The 20745-nt window shown below is 39.1% G+C and overlaps 1 protein-coding gene across 1 annotated transcript in view; it reads right to left on the minus strand.

Annotated features, from left to right (window-relative positions):
- Window positions 1-20745, minus strand: part of ALPK1 (alpha kinase 1) — a 132585-nt gene that overhangs the window by 98919 nt on the left and 12921 nt on the right. The window contains exon 2 of the mRNA XM_060299097.1: window positions 9506-9557. The gene's annotated coding sequence lies outside the window, so the exon portion shown is untranslated. The remainder of the gene's footprint in view (window positions 1-9505; window positions 9558-20745) is intronic.

Below are 20745 nucleotides of genomic sequence, written 5' to 3' on the forward strand. Positions count from 1 at the left end.
ATTGGGTGGACACAAGGATATCTCATGGACGTAAGGACAGAAAATGAAGATAGTCTTCATGAGGGATTACAATCAGGACATGGAAATTTGTTGGAGGCAAAAATAATCTCTCTCTCTCACTCCACAGTCTGCTTCATTCATTCCACCAAGACTTAATGAAAGCCTACTATGTCAGGCACCATGCTAGGTGGTAAGAGTGCAGAGGTGAACAGAACAGATAAGGTCGGCTTTATTCCTCTCTGTAGACCATCCGTATCTGATCCACTTACCCTGGTTTTACATGCCCTCCTGATTCAAGCCCTCAACAGAAACTGACTCAGTCTCAGCATCCTCAGTTCAAAGACAAAATCTTAGCACAACACACAGCTTGTTACCTCTGGTCCAATCAGGTATCCACCCCTGGTCCAATCAGGTACAGCAACAATGACTCTGGTAGGGAGGGAGGGGGAGTTGCATGGGACAGTCTCAGCAGTCAGGGAAGAAGAAAGTAAATTGTGTGGAAACGGGTTGTTGGTAAGGAGGATATGACCGGTGAAGGAAATGATGATCATCTCATCTCTACTGCAAAGATTTTCAAAGGTAAAAGAATGGGGCTTCCCCGGTGGCGTAGTGGTTGAGAGTCCGCCTGCCGATGCAGGGGACATGGGTTCGTGCCCTGGTCCGGGAGGATCCCACATGCCGCGGAGTGGCTGGGCCCGTGAGCCATGGCCATTGAGCCTGCGCGTGCGGAGCCTGTGCTCCGCAACGGGAGAGGCCACGACAGTGAGAGGCCCGCGTACCGCAAAAAAAAAAAAAAAAAAAAAGATAAAAGAATGATGAAAGTTTCCATAACTTGATAAAAGAAAAGGAAAGCACCTCAGAAGGGCTGAAAACTCACCATGAGGTATGGAAGGGTTCCCAGACATATGGCCTATGTGGGGACACAAGTTTGAGTCTGAGTGGAAGGCTCTGAATGAAGAACGGGTTACTCAAAAGCCCTCTAACCCTGCATAAGGGGAACCTTGGTGACTTTCCTTGCGAGCAGAGAGGAGAGAGCAGGGGAATTACAGATCTTAAAAACAAGGCCTTCCTTGAAAAGTCTGAAAAAATCTTGTGGCTGCTTAGAAGTTCAAATTATCTAAGGTAAGAAGAAACATTTGTAAACCCTGGAGGCAGTCAATCTCCAGTTTTAAGAGCAGCAGATGGGGAACAGTGACACTGCAGCAATAGCTTACGAAGACTGGAAAGCCTCCCAAAAAATGGGGAGTGGAGTGGCTAAAAGGTGAAATATGCAATGATAAAATTTTTGTGATGGTTGCCTAAGTTTTTCAGGCATTAGGGCTAATGTGGTCTCTGGAAATAGGAATTATAATTATCAATGTAAAAATAAACTCCTCTCCGAAGTCTGGACTGCCAACTTGAATGTCTCAGGTACCTCACTTCTATACACTGACGAGATATTTCAGGTTAACTCCCTTCTTTCAAGAGAATCTTGAGAGGGTAAGATATGTCATTTGTTCAACTGCAAATTTCTAAGGAAGTGTTTAATTCTGATCAGATTTACTAGCAGACTCTACTTTGATTTGTAGTTCAACTTACCATTTTGAGAAAGTAAAAATCATGTCTGGTAAAAGTTCCCAAATGAGTATAGTGTCTAAAGTTCTTTAAAACTTGCAATGAAATTCAGTATATGGCAAAAGGCTGCAGATGTAAAGAACTATAGTTACTGTAATACTAACTTAGCAAGCTACAGACATTGCCTTAGGTTGTTTGGACTTAGCAGTTATTTTGTATATGAGTCATAGACTCACTTGCCATGAGGTAAGGTGTCTAGAAATTTTATTTATGAAACCAGGCGGCCTACAATAGCTTATTCTCATTAGCCCTCTCCTAATCAGATCTGAAATCTAGAACTGTTTTCTCAGGGGATGGTCATCCTAACCAGGGGACTCTTTGCCTTTTTTCAGTTCCTTAGTGGTTCCCCTTCTTCTCATTAATTAGTTAATTTGATTCAACAAGTATGTATTAAGCCTCTCTGATGTGCCAGGATCACCACAATCCTTATTCTCACCACACGATTTGGGGAGGGGCAGTCCACCCTGGGCTGTGGGCATGTCTGCAAGTTCTTGCTGGATGTTAAGAATGCCAGACCAATCTCTCCTTGCCTGGGCTATCTATCAGGTTTGTATTTGCCTCAGCCTTGAGGGATGAGGTAATGTCTTACTCTGGGCCAAAGAGTAGCCTTGCTATAAAAGCAGTGGATTCCCCAAGCTCCATGTTCCTTGGCTGCAGCAGAAACCCACTAACATCTACCTGGATCGCTCAGTATCACTCCTTTGGACTAGGAGGACATGAAGAACTGATGGCAACATGATGCTCATGCTGCTTGCTGTGCTCTGAGTAGTAAAGTCCTTTGCCTTTGACCCAAGAGTCTCATGTCTTCTGCCAGCATCCATGGAACAGTAGCAGGCTAACTTATTAACTCTAAGGAGAGTAAAATAAAATCCCAGACCCTGAAACAATCTTAATTTCCAAGAATTTCATCACCCTTAAACAAGCCTCTTGCAGAGTAAAATTCCCTAAAAGTCTGTCTAAAATAGGACAAAGGTAAAAATGTCAACTTTATTCATTATAAATTTGTTTTTATACTTTCTACATTCTCCCAAATTTGTAGCCTGCATATTACAAATTCCATGCTCTTCAAAAGTAACAATTCTTAAAAATTAAGATCTGTGGTACTTTTCTTCCAACAATGCAAACTAAGCAAAATTTCCATGGTTTCTGCTATGTGCCAGGGTCTGCAGGGGATGTAAGGATGAATGAGACATAGTCCCAGTACTTTTAGGACTCAGGGTTTAACAGAGACAGCAAACACAAATGTGTATCTCAAATACAAGACTGAGTGTGATCAGATATAGTTGAATTCTAAGCAAAGAATGGGTAAAGGATGGGGGAGAGGAGATTTAGTTCAGTTATTGTTTATTCAGAAGTCCAAACACGAGCCAAACACTGAAGGACGGAGACACCAACAAGTGGGAAAAATGGGCGAGAGGCAGGGTATAGGAAACGAGGGAAATGGTGTGAAGAGATGCATTGCAGACAGATGGCATGAGATGGGGACACAGCAAGAGCAAAGATGCAGAAGGATCTTGCAGATCATAACAAGAACCAGCAGGTAGTCCAGGGTGCCCAGACACCACTGAGAGATGATGAGTTCAGGCCATTTCTGCTTGAAGTGCCCATGAAACCTTGTAGAGAAATGGCGCTCTCTACAAGAGGTGGGAAATGTTAGTTAAACTGAGAAGAGAGATTAGAACAGGAGATGAATCTGGGAATCATCCACACAGGGGCAATAATTGAAGCCACTACATGAGATTAAAGGAAGCAAAGGTTGGATATGAAGAAGACATGGACTTCTAGAGAATGCCTCTATCCAGGAGTCAAAGAGTGAAACAGTGGCCTGCAGACGCAGCAGCTGGAAATGTGAGAACCAGGAGAGTGTAGAGACATGATACTGTGCAACAAGTTCTACAGGAAGCCCCAGGATAACAACTAGGAAGAGGCAACTAGATTGGGTGCCTGGAATGTTTTCATTGATCTTGTAAATAGATGTTTCAGAAGAGGACAGACCAGAAGAGTTGATGCATGAGTGTTAAACAAGGAAGTTTAACAGAACTATTCTGAGAAGCACTGCTGTTAAGGGAAGGAAAAAGAATATAGTCTCAAGGGAAATGAATATTTCATAAGAATCATTAGATTTGAACATGTGCATAGGCTAAGGAGAAGATGTCAGAAGGCAAAATTTTTTAAAAAGAGAGATGAAAGAAAGGGACTATGAATAATGAGAAAAATCACAAAATAGGTAAAAAGATGTTGGTTTAAGAAGATAGAAGGAGTAGGCTTGGACACAAGGTAGAACATTGTTTTTCTGAGGCAGAATGGAAGGAGAAATGAATGGCTAATGATATAGAGAAAATCTGAGAGTTCACCATGGATAACCCGGTAACCTAAGTCAAATAGATGGAAATCTGGCAGGAGTTAGTTCAGCTTGAAAAGAGAGATCCTGGATTGAAACAGGTGCTGTGGAGAATTGGAAAGATAATCAATTAAGGATGAATAAAAGAATCGATAAGCATCTTTGAGAACCCAGCTATGGTTCACCTTAATGGATCTCATCAGAGTCAGCTGGGGAACCATCTCAGCTCTGGCTTAGAGAGCTGAGCCAACCGAGGGAAGTGCATACAATGGAGGTCAAAGAAACAAAACAGAAGTCTAAGGAGGCAAGGGGCATTTTACAACACTTCAAATGGGCAAAGTGTTTTATTGCTGCATATCAACTACCCAAATACTCTTTTACAGTGTTATTTTCACAACTCTGTAAATTTTACCTGATCCATTTTATGTATTGTGAAAGACATAAATAATATAAATGGGTATTAAGAACTTCAGACAAGTTGTTCTTGAATCCTTTTTAAAACTTCACTGAATTTCCAATTTGGGGGTTGAGCCCAAACTAATTTATTTAGGGCCCTGTGGTAGACTGGTTTCCATTTTTTCTCTCAACTGTAACTAATGAATTAATTGTGAGGCTTTGTGTAAAGTCTATCCTCCCCACTATAATATACATTCCAACTGGGCAGGGAATGTGCCTGTTTTGTTCTGTTCTATATCCTGGAATATTCAGCACCTGGAATAATTCCTAGCACATAAGAGGTATTCAGAAATATTTGTTGTTGACATGTGGTTGCCAAGGGGGAGGGATGGAGTGGGATTTTGGGGGTTAGTAGATGCAACCTATTATGTATAGAATGGATAGAAAACAAGGTCCTACTATCTAAACCATGACCTTCATAATTTTCATACATGTACTGACCACAATCATTTCTTCCACTACTAAGCTATATAATAATAAAAGATGAACAATCAAAAAAAAAGAAAACAAGGTCCTACTGTATAGCACAGGGAACTATACTCAGTATCCTGTGATAAACCATAATGGAAAATAATATATTAAAAAAAGAAGGTATATATATGTATAACTGAATCACTTTGCTGTACATCAGAACACAACATTTACACATTGTAAATCAACTATACTTCAATAAAAAAAATTTGTGGTTGTTAAATATTTATAAAAGAAGATACCGGATATGTCTGGGTAACCTCTCTTAGTCAATTTGTCGTATGCATTGCTTACTGCATGTTTGATAAGTTCGAAATGTTTCTTTTTATTTCAGGAATATCTATAATGTTCAAAGAAGATAATGCCTTTTATTGTCTCTATAAACTATTACATTCTCTGCCTACACTGTTGAAATGACAAGAAACAACATGCTTACTTTTAATTCACCCTCCAATCTCCTCCTTGCAAACTGATGTAAAATTTTCAGAGTATCTCTTAGTGTCGATTCTCACCAATCTTAACAGAAATTTCCACAAATTTATTACCGTATTGCTTTATAAGATCATCATCAGATTTTCTGAAAATTCTGTGACAATGTTTATGTCATAGTCTCTGGCTCAGAAAATGAGTCAGTTAATTAGGTTGTCTGCCCAAACAAATGTTTTCGTCATTCACATCATGATCTTAACTGTCTTTCAGCAATTGAAGAGCCTGTAAATTTATTCTTTCTAACGCCTCACTGCCGCCCTCTTCTGGTGGCACATAACAGCACAGGCACATGAGATAACTAGATGTATATTTTTACTTAATGAAAACAAATATTGCACTCCACAGAACAAAAAAGATACTAATAAATTACAAGACTGAGTAATGATGTGAGAAAATGGAAAACATTTTGAAACATTAAAATGTGACATATTTACCTCACCAATAATCTTCTTTTAACTCCATTTCAGTAAAAATCCATTAATCTTTTTGAATTTCATTATAGAAAAAAAATTAATCCATTGTTTTATCTCTATGATGTTTTAATATAACAACAATAAAAATTACACTTGTACTACGGAGAAAGAGTTTGCTAACCAAATTAACAGTGTAAATAGCACTGCAGGGCATGTTTAAATTGCTTGAGAGAAAAAAATCTATTAAACTATTAGAGTATTTTAGAATGACTAAATATATGAAAGAAATACTGATAATTCAAAAGAGTATTATCTATTTATGAAATGCTCCATAGGTCCTTCACTTTCAAATAATGCAGTAGTTCTGAACATACATATCACCTGAATCCTCTGTTCACACTATTCTCTTGACTCCTACCTTATTCTCACTACACATCCTACAGTCAAGGAGGTCTGCCAACTTCTCATAAATGTGGTCTCCACACTCTCTGTCTCTCCTGTTGCTGCCTGTACTGGGTCCTCTCCAGTTCAGACTGTTAGCCTCTATACTGGTTTTCCTGCTACCCGTCTCTTCCCCCATTTCCACATTCTACTCTTCACGGACTGCCAGATAGCTTCTTAACAACAGAACTGTGTCATTTTTCTACTTAAAAATGTCTGTTGGCTTGTTGTTGCCTATAGGATGAAGTCCAAGCCTCTGATCTTGGCATGGAGAGTCCAACCTGCCATGCTCAGCACTATATACAGTGCAGCATAGTTTCTGCCACTGAGCACCTGCCCTTAGTATCCTGGAATAGCATCCCCCAGCACTTTGTTTTTGACTCTGTGGCAGAGCTTGGTCCGAGGCTCTGTCATACATCAGTTAACTTAACTGTCTTCCCAGAGACTGTGACTCCTGAGAGTGGCCAGTGTCTCACTGGTTCTCTTTTGAATCTCCAGCACACAACTGGAGCTAGCTGTGTAACTAACACACAGGAGAAGCTCAGTGCAGGTTTATGAACAGATAAGTGAATGAATGAATGAATGAATGAATGCTACTCTCCCCACCTTTAATGAAATCCTCCATTTTCGAGTCTTAGATTATAATGCCATCCCCCTAAAGCCTTTCTTGACTCTTATCTAGCAGAATTAATTGCTATCACAGTTTTTTGTTCATGTTACAGTTAGCTGTATATACTCCTGTCTCCTGTGCTAGGTCATAATCGCTGAAAAGCAACCTGGGAGAGTGAAAAGGGCATGAGCTGTGGACACAGACAGCCCTGAGCTTGTATTCTAGTTCTGCCACTCATTCTCTGTGTCACCTTCAACAGGTAGCTCAGCTTTTTTTTTTTTTTAATGTTTAATTTTTTTTATTGAAGTAGTACAGTTGATTTACAATGTTGTACCAATCTCTGCTGTACAGCAAAGTGACTCAGTTATACACATATGGACATTCTTTTTTTAATATTCTTTTCATTATGGTTTATCACAGGATATTGAATATAGTTAGTTCCCTGTGCTATATAGTAGGACCTTGTTGTTAAATTATTTTATTTTTTTTGGCCGCACCGTGCAGCTTGTGGGGGATCTTATCCCTTGACCAGGGATTGAACCCAGGCCCTCAGCAGTGAAAGCGTGGAGTCCTAACCACTGGACCGTCAGGCAATTTCCAAATTATTTTATTGTTTTGGTCAGCTTTTATGAAATGAACATTATTTTCCTCATCTCTAAATGGGGCTAACACTGCTTCCCCATAGGTTTAATGCAAAGATTAAAAAAGAAAGTGAGGGAATTCCCTGGCAGTCCAGTGGTTAAGGCTCCACGCTTCCACTGCAGGGGGCGCGGGTTCCATCCCTGGGTGGGGAACTAAGATCTCACATGGCTCATGACACATACTAGACTTTCATGAAATTTTAGTATTTATTGCCTTTCCCTGAGAGTGAAGACCATATCTAATGTATATCTAGGTTTCCAGGGCTTCAAAAACTACAGAGACTCAGTAATGTTTGCTGAGTAAATAAATGAATTCGAGTTGTATTTGGTCAAAAGTAATATAAGTATATATTTTAAGTCTTTTAAACTAATACAATTGGTTGTCATTCCTTCCTACTCACAGTATAAATATTGCATCCTAATACTCTGATATGTCTCAAATCAAATTTTTCACTTTTATGATTATAGTATTGAAAAGTATACAGATGTCACATAATTTGAGGCATAAATGTTTTCTAATCTTTCAGTTATACTTCCATTTTATATTCTCCTTTATGTAGTCACTGTACAGTATGTTCATGAAGTGTTTCAATAAAAAGAACTAATGTTTATTTTTTAATGGGATAACTATATTATATAATGTTAAGAAAAAGCAGAATATAAAATAGTTCATACAGTATGATAGCAATTATATTTTAAAAAGTCACTGAGGACCAATGATGTTTTTTCCAGAGACAGCAAAAATCCACCCTAAAATTCATATAAAATCTCAAGGGACCCTAAATAATCAAAACAATCTTTAAAAAGAAGAATAAAGTTGGAGGTATCCCACTTTTAGATAAATTGGACTACATCAAAATTAAAAAACTTGTGTGCATCAAAGGACATAATGAAGAGAGTAAAAAGGAAACCCATGGAATGGGGAAAATATTTGCAAATCATATAGCTGATAAGGAGTTAATATCCAGAATATATAAAGAACTCCTACCACCAAACAACAAAAACACAAAAATCCCAACTAAAAAACAGTCAAAGGACTTGAACGGTTCTCCAAAGAAGATATACAAATGGCCAATAAGCATATGAAAAGGAGCTCAACATTACTAACCATTAAGGAAATGACAATTAAAATCACAATGAGATACCACCTTACACCCACTAGGATGGCTACTATGAAAAAAAAAAAAGGAACAGAAAAAGTTTTGGCCATGATGTGGAGAAGTTGGAACCCTAGCACGCTGTTGGTGGGAATATAAAATGGTGTAGCTGCTACGGAAAACAGTATGGTGGTTCCTCAAACAATTAAAAATAGAATAATCATATGATCCAGCAATTCCACTTCCGAGTACATACTCAAAATAATTGAAAGCAGGGGCTTGAAGAGGTATCTGCACTATTCACAATAGCCAAAAAAAGATGGAAGCAACCTACGTGTCCATTAACAGATAAATGGATAAGTAAAATGTGGTATATACGTACAATGGAATGTTATTCAGCCTTAAAAGGGAAATTCTGACAACTGCTAAAACATGGATGAACTTTGAGGACATTGTACTAAGTGAAAAAAGCCAGTAACAAAAGGACAAATATTGCATGATTCTACTCACATGAGGTCCCTAGAGTTGTCAAATTCAGAGAAAGAAAGTAGAATGGCGGTTGCCAGGGGGCGGGTAGAGGGGAGAATGAAAAGTGTTTGTTTAATGTTACAGCGTTTCAGTTTGGCAAGATGCAAAGAATTCTGTGGATGGATGGGAGTGATGGTAGCACAACAACGTGAATGTAAGTTAATACCACTAAATGTGTACACGTAAAAATAGTTACAAAAGTAAACTTTATGTGCATTTTACCACAATTTAAGAAAATAATTTAAAAATAATCAGAAGGAAATACATCAAAATATTGAGTTTTTGACTCTAAGTAATATTTTTTGATTATTTTCCTCTTCTTTTCATATTTTCTACAATGACTACATATAGCTATATCATTAGGAAAAAAGAATTTAATTCAGAAGTTTTATATGAAAACTTACCCAAAATCTGCGTTTATTAGATTTCAATCCACTTCTGATTTAGGAGAACTTCCTAGTTAAGAAAAAGAAAGTTAAACTCAGAGGCCTCTCTTATAATAAAAGTATAAACACAGTAGGAAATAATCTCTACTCTTTATTTCCTGCATTATGTCATAGGCATTGTTGCATGCTTGCTATCTGAAACATCCGGGTAAGAGAACAAAGGAAACTCATGTTCCTGTGTCCCCAGCGAGAGTGGAGAAGTTACATCTGGTCATCGCTGTTCCTCACTTTAGATACACAAGGAGGAGGAATATCACATCAAGGAAGACCAGATCCTGTCCAGAGTGCTTGATGGGGGACAAATCTCTTTTGGTCTCCCCCTTACCCGAGCCCCTTAAATAGAGGAGGAGGTCTCAAATCTCTCCTTAGACTTTTGAAGCAGTTCAACCATAAAGGAGAGAAACCTCACTATTGCAGGTCTAAACTATCAGGGGTGGTACTATCTGATAATTTTGTTATGCAGGAAATAGCGAGCCTTTGCAGAAAAAACCCTACTGGATATCTTGTCTCTTGAAGTTCTTAACTCCCATTCACCGACTTTAAAAAAAATCTATTTATTACTTTTGGGGCTTGCCAGAGAGAGGGAATTCCCCTGGTTATTTATACAAAAATTTTGTTAAAAGAGTTTGCAGTGATAATCACTACTTTTTCATATGTTAACAATGGCAATACAGGACTTCCCTGGTGGTCTAGTGGTTAAGACTCTGCACTTCCACTGAAGGGGGCAAGGGTTCGATCCCTGGTTGGGGAACTAAGATCCCACATGCCTGCTGAGCAGCGCGGCCAGAAAAAAAAAAAAAAGGCAATATATTACATTTCATAACGCTTTACATTTTTCAGTCACCTTGAAAAATCTCTCAAGGGGCAGCTTAGGTACCTAGCGCCCCTGAACCACCAATTCTGGATAAGCAGCCTCCTGTGCTTTATTGCCACTTTGGACCTTGCTTTTTCCTTCCTTGTTTAAGCTGCACAGCCCTCCTCCCCACAGCTTTGAATTTCATGTCATCACCCACTGTCCCTCATTGTTCTTGTCAACTGCCAACTCCCAGGGCATTTAATTCCTGGATCCTTACTATTCTCTCCAAACCACCCCTACTCTTGGAGAATTCAACTATATAGTGATGAGGGGTTCTCAGTTCCTTGAAATTGTTTCTTCAAAGATCTTGTCCTTAACCCAACTTTAGGTATTCGTTCCCAAGGTCATACAGCCTACATTTTGTTATGACCAAATTTATTCTTCCATACTTTCAAATTCATGTATTCCACTCTTTGTCCACTACCACACATCTTGTCCCTTTTGAGTCTCCCAAATCCAACAATCCTAACATTCCACTGGGACTTCTAATCCACTGGTCCTATCACCTTTCCATAGACCCTCACCCCCTTTGAGGTCCTGTCTCTTCTTTTTAACCAGCTTAATTTCCATGGTCAATCATGATAATCACCATCCACATACACCTTTGACTCCCTTGTTTTTAATATTTGCATGTCAAAATAACAACTTTAGTTAAATCCAACTTTTACACAGCTGAGCAATGATGGGAAGAAAACATAACTGTGCCACCTGTTCTCACTTTAAATTTCTGACTCTGAACCTGTTGGGAAAACTAATATTCAGGCTTCAGAGGCAGAAGCAGGCCTCTGACAGACCTGTGACCCTGCCCGGACTGCGCCGCCCCTGCTTGCACACCTAACAACTGCTGCTAGCAAGTCAAGTGGCGCTTATGATAAGAAAGGGAGTGGGTCTTGGAATTTCTTGAGCCCTGGGGACCTGGCCAGTCCCCCAGGGTCTGGAAAATCTTGTGACTCACATGGTGAAATCAACAGCATTTTAAAAAGTGAATCCAGAGCTGCATTTTTGCACGCAAACTGATGATATCAATTTGCGGCCTGGAATTATAAACGGAAGCCCCCAGAACTCCAATCTGAAGTCTCACCAGTGGGGTGGATGCACGGCCTGGGACCTTTCCCAATTGGGGCTCCAGACTGCTGTCACTTGAGACTTCGCAGCTGCTATTTTGATCCGGAAGTAGGTGTCAGCCCAATTCAGTGATGTATACCCTGTTACATTTCCCTAATATTCTTGTTTCTTTCCTTCTAATGATTGTATATTGAAATTAAGTTGAATCACCTTTCATTAAAGAATTGATTAAAGCTATTTATGTGAAACGAGTGGTTATTTTGCCAGTGAATCCAATGAACCTTAAAACCGAAAACAGGCTTTCAGCAAAACAGAACTTCAGCAACTAATGCTGCAATCACACTGCACTTCTTGGGTCCATTCACCTTCCAATCTTAGTTGCCTATTTCACACTTTCTCTCCCTCCTCTACCCTCATTCTCAGCAATCAGAAGAGGATTTCCACAGACTCCCACCCCCCTCTACCAATCTAACAGCAGCTGCACCCCACACCCTGCCTTCCCATCTGCTGTCAGAGATGAATCACCCATTCTCTTTTTTTTCTTTGTGTGTGTGTTTAAAAGAAAATCAACAAATGTTTACTGAGATGTCATAGAGTACAAAATAGATTTTTAAATGCTTGAGATAAAAATCAAGGAACTGTTTATGTCAGTAAAAATATTAACTTTAATATGTTGTCTCTTGTGTATGGAAATGATGGTCTTGATTTACTATCAGTAGGACATTCCCTTTGATTTGTTTACTTAACTAGTGATTAAAAAACTCTTACCTCCTGAAACAATTAAATGGATAGTGTTGGTCTCATTAACATATCTGGACCATCTGATTCACATGGAGGTAGATAAATCTGAGAAATGTGAAACTAATAAAAACAGATAATTGCAAAATTACAAAGCACACTGGATGAAACAGGGCTAAAATCACTTGCCTATACTGCTTTGTGAGAGTGTACACTGTAACAACTCTTTTTAATTAATTTATTTTTTAAAAAAGTAGGTCACTGTTGGTTATCTGTTTTATTTTTTAAACTTTATTTTATTTATTTTTTATACAGCAGGTTCTTATTAGTTATCTATTTTATACATATTAGTGCATATATGTCAGTTCATATATCCCAGTTCATCCCACCACCACCCCTGCAGCCACTTTCCCCCCTTGGTGTCCATATGTTTGTTCTCTACATCTGTGTCTCTATTTCTGCCTTGCAAACTGGTTCATCTGTACCATTTTTCTAGATTCCACATATATGCATTAATATATGATACTTGTTTTTCTCTTTCTGACTTACTTCACTCTATATGACAGTCTCTAGGTCCATCCACGTCTCTACAAATGACCCAATTTCATTCCTTTTTATGGCTGAGTAATATTCCATTGTATATATGTACCACATCATCCTTATCCATTTGCCTGTTGATGGGCATTTAGGTTGCTTCCATGACCTGGCTATTGTAAATAGTGCTGCAATGAACATTGGGGAAGAATCAATATTGTGAAAATGACTATACTACCCAAAGCCATCTACAGATTCAATGCAATCCCTATCAAATTACCAATGGCATTTTTTACAGAACTAGAACAAAAAAATCTTAAAATCTGTATGGAGATACAAAAGACCCCGAATAGCCAAAGCAATCTTGAGGGAGCTGAAGGAATCAGACTCCCTGACTTCAGACTATACTACAAAGCTACAGGAATCAAGACAATATGGTACTGGCACAAAAACAAAAATATAGATCAATGGAACAGGATAGAAAGCCCAGAGATAAAGCCACACATCTATGGTCAACTAATCTATGACAAAGGAGGTAAGGATATACAGTGGAGAAAAGACAGTCTCTTCAATAAGTGGTGCTGGGAAAAGCGGACAGCTACATGTAAAAGAATGAAATTAGAACACTCCCTAACATCATACACAAAAATAAACTCAAAATTAATTAAAGACCTAAATGTAAGACCGGACACTATAAAACTCTTAGAGGAAAACATAGGAAGAACACTCTGACATAAATCACAGCAAGATCTTTTTTGACCCACCTCCTAGAGTAATGGAAAAAAAAAACGGACCTAATGAAACTTAAAAGCTTTTGCACAGCAAAGGAAACTATAAACAAGATGAAAAGACAACCCTCAGAATGGGAGAAAATATTTGCAAATGAATCAACGGACAAAGGATTAATCTCCAAAATATACAAACAGCTCAGGCAGCTCAATATTAAAAAAACAAACAACCCAATCCAAAAATGGGCAGAAGACCTAAATAGACATTTCTCCAAAGAAGATATACAGATGGCCAAGAGGCACATGAAAAAAAGCTGCTCAACATCACTAATTATTAGAGAAATGCAAATCAAAACTACAATGTGTTATCACCTCACACCGGTTAGAATGGGCATCATCAGAAAATCTACAAACAACAAATGCTGGAGAGGGTGTGGAGAAAAGGGAACCGTCTTGCACTGTTGGTGGGAATGTAAATTGACACAGTCACTATGGAGAACAGTATGGAGGTTCCTTAAAAAACTAAAAATAGAACTACCATACGACCCAGCAATCCCACTACTGGACATGTACCCAGAGAAAACCATAATCCATTCTCTTATGTAAAACCAATCATTCCATTCACACAATAATTCTACCCCTCTCTCTACTCAAGCACATTGATGCACGTTTTTGCTCTCCTCTCTCTGCCTCTTACATCACCAAGTTTTTGCTCTCCACTGGCTCATTCTTATCAATTTACAAACAAGCCATTATTTCTTTCACCTTAGGAGAAAAGTCTCCTGACTTCACTTTCGTCAGTAGCTATTGCTCTTTGCAGCAAAAATTCCTTGAAAGAACTGTTCCTACTTGAGCTTTCAACCTGTCTTTTCCCATTCTCTTTTAAATGTACTCCAATCAGACTATTGTTCCATCACTCCACTGAAGCTGCCCTGGTCAAAGTCACTGATAACTCCACATACCTAAATCCAATGGTCAGTTCTCACTCCTCATCTTAGTTGACCTACCAACAGCATGTACACAGTCCCTTCCTCCTCTACTGCCCTCCGGGATACCACACTCTCTTGGTTTTCCTACTATCTCACTGATCACTCCTCCTCAGACTTTTCAGTTGGTTTCCTCTCCTCTCCTAGACCCCATCATATTGGAATGTGCAAAGGCTCAGTCTCTGGCCCTCCTCCTTTCTCCATCTAGATCCACTCCTTGGTGATTTCATTCAGTTCATGGTTTTAAATACCACGTATTGTTTAAAAGTCATCTGATTTCTATCTCCAGTTCAAACTTTTCTCTTGAACTTTTCAGAAACATATTTTCAACTGTTTGATATGTGCACTTGGATATGCAATAAGCATCACACTTTCAAGATGTCCACATTGAACTCCTGATCTGCCTCAGCTTATGCCTACACCCTTCCAGGAGAGTGAAATGAAAGACCAGCTCTTAGAAGAGCTGTGCATTCAGAAGATGCTGAGTGGGAGCAGATGGGGTGACTGGAAAGGATACATATTTTCGGGGAAATTTGGCCAGGGGAACTCCTTGGTTCCCTCAGGTTCACTCAGCCTTTCACTTTGTATGTGTGCAGCTTTCAGTCTAAAAAGCTTTTCCTTTGACAACCGTGACTTGGGGGAATTACGGTGTTGAGATGCTGTGGAACTTCTGAAATCTGTTGCATAATAAGTAATGCTTTTCTTTTCTTCCACTCTGACTTCCTTTTTCACACACAGTGGTTACTAGCTTGCAGGTGAGAGGTATTACCAGCCTACTGGATGCTTCCCAGTAGCCTTGGTCAAGAAGTATTTAAATTATAAAAGTCTTGAAGGTTGTGCCACAGTAATCTCTGATGTATTATTTCAGAATTTAGATTTTTCTTTTTTTCTTTTTTGTGGTACGCGGGCCTCTCACTGTTGTGGCCTCTCCCGTTGCAGAGCACAGGCTCCGGACGCACAGGCTCAGCGGCCATGGTTCACGGGCCCAGCTGCTCCGCGGCATGTGGGATCTTCCCGGACCAGGGCACGAACCCGTGTCCCCTGCATCGGCAGGCGGACTCTCAACCACTGCGCCACCAGGGAAGCCCAAGAATTTAGATTTTTGAAACAGTTTATTATTATGAGTGCAAAAAGTGTTATTGTAGAAAATCTGGAGAAAAAGTATGGTAAAAAAGAAAATAAGAACTACCTATGGTCTCACTAATAAATAAGCGCTATAAATATTTTGATATCATTGTTTCTGTGCATGGTTATAATACTCATAATGAAGTTTTAAAAAGTGTAAGTTTTCAAAATTTGAGTATTCTTTGACTATAATTAAGCAGTCTGATTTTTGCCTCTCAATTACGATGCCTACATATATTCAGAAGTGATTTAACAAAACATGGTGACACTGCACATACTTTGGTGGCACTTCCTTTTACTATGTCCTATGGTTAACTTAGGGATGTTTACTGCATGTGTTATCTTCTGTTTTTCTTTCAGCCTTACTTTGCAACTAGACATCCTTACCACTCTGCCTGCCCCCTACATCCCACCTCTCACAGATGACTAATCCCAACCCTCATCAGTGAGTGTTAACCTTTATCTAAATTTTCCTAAGAAAAGATCTCTCCTATCGTGTATAGGGCAGGCATAGTGCACTTAATAGCAGGATGCAGGAGCCTGAAGTAAGGCCAGAACCTCCTTTGGAGTTATCTGTTCAAGTCAGGAAGGCACCTGAAGGACAAACACAGCTGCAGGTACTGGGGAAAGTCTGGTCTGGCAGGTATGTCATCTCACTTGCAAGGGATGTGAAAAGACACTGGCAGAGTTCTAGCAAATGGTTGCAATTAGAGGTGGAGGAAGTGTACTGCATGAGGTAGAGTAATGGAGTCACCCTAACAGCACAGCCAAGAGGTGGAAATAATAATTATTACCATTTATTAAATAAATACGACAAATAATAGTACCTGACTCACAAAACTGTACTGCATATTAAGTAAGATAATGTATATAAGCCTTGTAGCAATAAGACTGACATACAGGTAGTCCCCCCTTATCCACAGGGGATCAGTTCTAAGACACCCCAGTGGATGCCTGAAACCGTGAATAGTACTGATGAAATAAAATTTGTATTTTAAGGTAGGACAAGAAAATTTAAGCATAAAATTCTCTCTGTCCGTTTGGGCCTCCTCCCTCCCCCTTTAGTGTGCCGTGTTCATCTGCATTATACATTAACCAGACCTCTTCAAAGGTGGGAATGCCTGCTCAACCGCAAAAGTCAATTTTTTTTTTCCCTTTCTTCGACACTAACGTTTTCTTAACTTGGTAAGTGAATTTTCATTGACAGTACCGAACCTTATATATACCCTACACACATTACCTATGACAAAGTTTAACTTATAAATTAGGCACAGTAAAAGATTAACAATAACTAATAATAAAATAGAACTGTAATAATATACTGTAAAAGAAGTTATGTGAATGTGGTCTCCCTCTGTCTCTTTCTCAAAATATCTTACTGTACAAATTTTATGCCTTTCTCTTTTAACTACACACTAATCATGCACTAGGGCCAAAACTGTTGCAGTCTGAGGTGTGACAGCAAAACTAGCACAAACTTCATTTTCTTTCTTTACAATTTCACGAACAGAAGATTCGTAGATCTTGCTTACCGTAGATCTTGGCAAATTCAGCGTACGACTTTTTTTCCTTTCCTTATTAAGTCGAGAACTTTCACCTTTTCACTTACAGGAAGCACTTTAGAGCTTCTCTTTGGCATATTCGAATTGCCAGTATCACTACTCTGGCTTTTTTTTTTTTTTTTGCGTTCCGCGGGCCTCTCACTGTTGTGGCCTCTCCCGTTGCGGAGCACAGGCTCCGGACGCGCAGGCTCAGCGGCCATGGCTCACGGGCCCAGCTGCTCCGCGGCATGTGGGATCTTCCCGGACCGGGGCACGAACCCATGTCCCCTGCATAGGCAGGAGGACTCTCAACCACTGCGCCACCAGGGAAGCCCACTACTCTGGCTTTTTAGGGCCACTGTTCAGTAAAATCATGGTGACTTGAACGCAGCGCCTGCCTAACATATACCGCCACCGTCGGTCTGATAACCAAGATGGCCACTAGGTGACTAATGGGCGGCTACACTCCACAAACAGACGATCCACGCTATTCACGCCCCAGCCAGACAGCGCGAGATTTCATCACGCTACTCAGAAGGGTGGGCAATTTAAAATTTAGGAATTGTTTACTTCTGAAAATTTTCACTTAATATTTCCGGATGGAGAGTAACTAAAACCATGGAAAGCAAAATCATAGATAAAGGGGGACTACTGTACGGAATATGCTCAATAAATATGCATTAATGAATAATGGATACTTATTATTAACTATATTTAGCATTGGTGAACAGATTGTCATTTATGGTGAGTAGGAGAGAGACCTGCTTTCATGGCTTCTTAGACTTTTAGATACTGCCTGTTCATGAATTCCCTGAACTCTGTGATCTGTTCACTTCATGTTGGATCCCAACCACACAGTAAGTCTCTTGCTCCCAGGCTCTTTCTATTCATTACGCATTAGGATACCTGGGTTCTAATTCTGGCTCTGTCACAAACCAATTGTATGAATTTAGGCAAATCACCTTTCCCTGCTAGACCTCAATTTACTCACCTCTAAAATTAGGGGGGTTTTAGAGATTATCATACTAAGTGAAGTAAGTCAGACAGAGAAAGATAAATATTGTATGATATCACTTACACGTGGAATCTAAAAAATTATACAAATGAACTTATTTATAAAACAGAAACAGACTCACAGACTTAGAAAACAAACTTATGATTACCAAAGGGGAAAGGTAGGGGGAGGGATAAATTAGGAGGTTGGGATTAACATATATACACTTCTATACATAAAATAGTTAATCAACAGGGACCTACTCAATACTCTGTAATATCCTATATGGGAAAAGAATCTGAAAAAGAATAGATATAAGTATATGTATAACTAAATCACTTTGCTGTACACCTGAAACTAACAAAATATTGTAAATCAACTATACTCCAATACAAAATCATTTTTTTTAATGTTAAGAAAAGAAAAAAATTTTTTTAATAAAATTAGGGGGGGTTGCTGAGGTCTCTAAAGTCCTTTCCAACTCTACGATTCTGTAATGCTATTTCCACCTCTCAAAATTCAGCAGCAAGTAACTGAAGATCAGTGTCGGCCTGGTCTGCTAGCATAGGAGCTACGTGGTCTCCACGGGATTTAACGTAGAATTATTTCCTCCCTAGAATGAATTCCCAAAAAGAAACTGCCAATATGACCATTTTAATGGTCACTGGCACATACCATGTTATGTTAATGGCCCTGGACCTAGATGATGCTCTCCCCAACTCCCACCCTTCAGCCCCAACCTGAACCCCACTTCAGAGATAATGGTATCTCAATGAAACCAGCAAAATGGAGCTACAATGCTTACTCTGGGATAATTCACCCTCTCTATGATTCCTATTTCAAAAAATATTAGCTACATGCTGCATCTCTTCGATTTTATGACAATTCATGAGGACCGCAGGTCTGATAAAAGTTTGATAAAGCATTTCTCTATCTATATTTTGTACATCTATAATTAGGAATTTCAACAGATTGTATTATCAGTTGAGCTCTGTCACCAAGGACCAGTGAAGTTCAAAGATATTGCACTGGTTCGGAAAATATCCACTTCTCAAACACATTACAGCAGTATTTCCAAAATTTTAGCCATTTACATGCCACTTTCACAATCTTGACCATATCTGCATATTATCTGTGATAGTAGTTATTTAATCATTTCCTTAACATCAATAGTAAAGTGGCTCACTTTCTTTTTACTTAACATCTTTCTGGGCAATAATATCCATGAAATCATACATTTTAAAAGCTAATTATATTTTTAATGCACATTAAACTAAGTACAACTCAAATTTTCAGTTTGGATATGTGACACCTAAAATCAGTAATTTGTATACCATACTTTGGGCAAATGATATTAATATGTAACTGATATTTAAGCTATGATCATCTCTTTCTGTTCTTCAGACATAGAAGAATGATAGCATCAGATAATATTCTTACTTTTAAATTCATCTACTCCACTGAACTCTATAAACAGAGCAAATCACAACATCCTGAGAAAATAGATGTCACTGTCAATAACAAGAAACAGAGTCCCCCATATAGAGCAGCAACAAATACAATAAACATAAATATGGGGCCTCCCTAGTGGTGCAGTGGTTGAGAATCCGCCTGCCAATGCAGGGGACACGGGTTCGATCCCTGGTCCGGGAAGATCCCACATGCTGCGGAGCAACTAAGACCGTGCACCACAACTACTGAGCCTGTGCTGTAGAGCCTGTGAGGCACAACTACTGAGCCCACGCACTGCAACTACTGAAGCCCGCGCGCCTAGAGCCCGTGCTCCGCAACGAGAGAAGCCACGGCAATGAGAAGCCCGCGCACCACAACAAAGAGCAGACCCCACTCACCGCAACTAGAGAAAGCCCCTCGCGCAGCAACAAAGACCCAACACAGCCAAAAATAAATAAATTTAAAAAAAAAACATAAATATGGAATGAGTTTACAACAAAAGTTTGAATGTCCATTCCTGTTAAAGTTCTTCAACCCATAGAACTTAAAATATCAGGAAATAAAAGCATTTACAATGAACATTTTATTTTGAAAAGCTGTCATTCTCTGCAAAAGATTAAGGGACAGGAAAATAGTACATGTGCTGTGTTCTGGGAAAGGGGTCAGTGAAATTTTGGAATGGGAGAAGCCATGGAATTTCAGAAATGCACACACTTATTCTTAAGGAAAATTCCAGGTTCTAAACCCAAACTTAGATCACATAGCACTTAAGGGGGGATTGTTACAGCTTAACAAATCAGGCGCAAATCAGTATTATTTTATGTGAGATTTTATAATATCCATCACAATTTACAAATAGCTTTTTTTAACTTCAAAAAATAATATTTTAGAGTTTAAAGTAGTTATTGTCTCTCTACTCATGCAAGTGGATGCTATAAAATTTTGGAGTCTTGTTGGGGGAAGAACTTGAAGAATTCATCTCAGACTCAAAAAGACATTTGGAGTGGAGAGTAAATTATTGCTAGAATAATTTAAAGTGTTTTGTTTCTTTTGAGGCTGCAGGTTGACAGGATTTGGACAAAGGAGGTGGGAAGACAGAAGTAAATTATTTTGGTCAGTGGATATAAAGACTTGACTTGGCTTTTGTTTACATCTGTTGTGTTATCCAAGTGGTAAATT

Source organism: Globicephala melas, chromosome 5 (genome assembly GCF_963455315.2).
Source record: "Globicephala melas chromosome 5, mGloMel1.2, whole genome shotgun sequence".
Lineage (NCBI taxonomy): Eukaryota > Metazoa > Chordata > Mammalia > Artiodactyla > Delphinidae > Globicephala > Globicephala melas.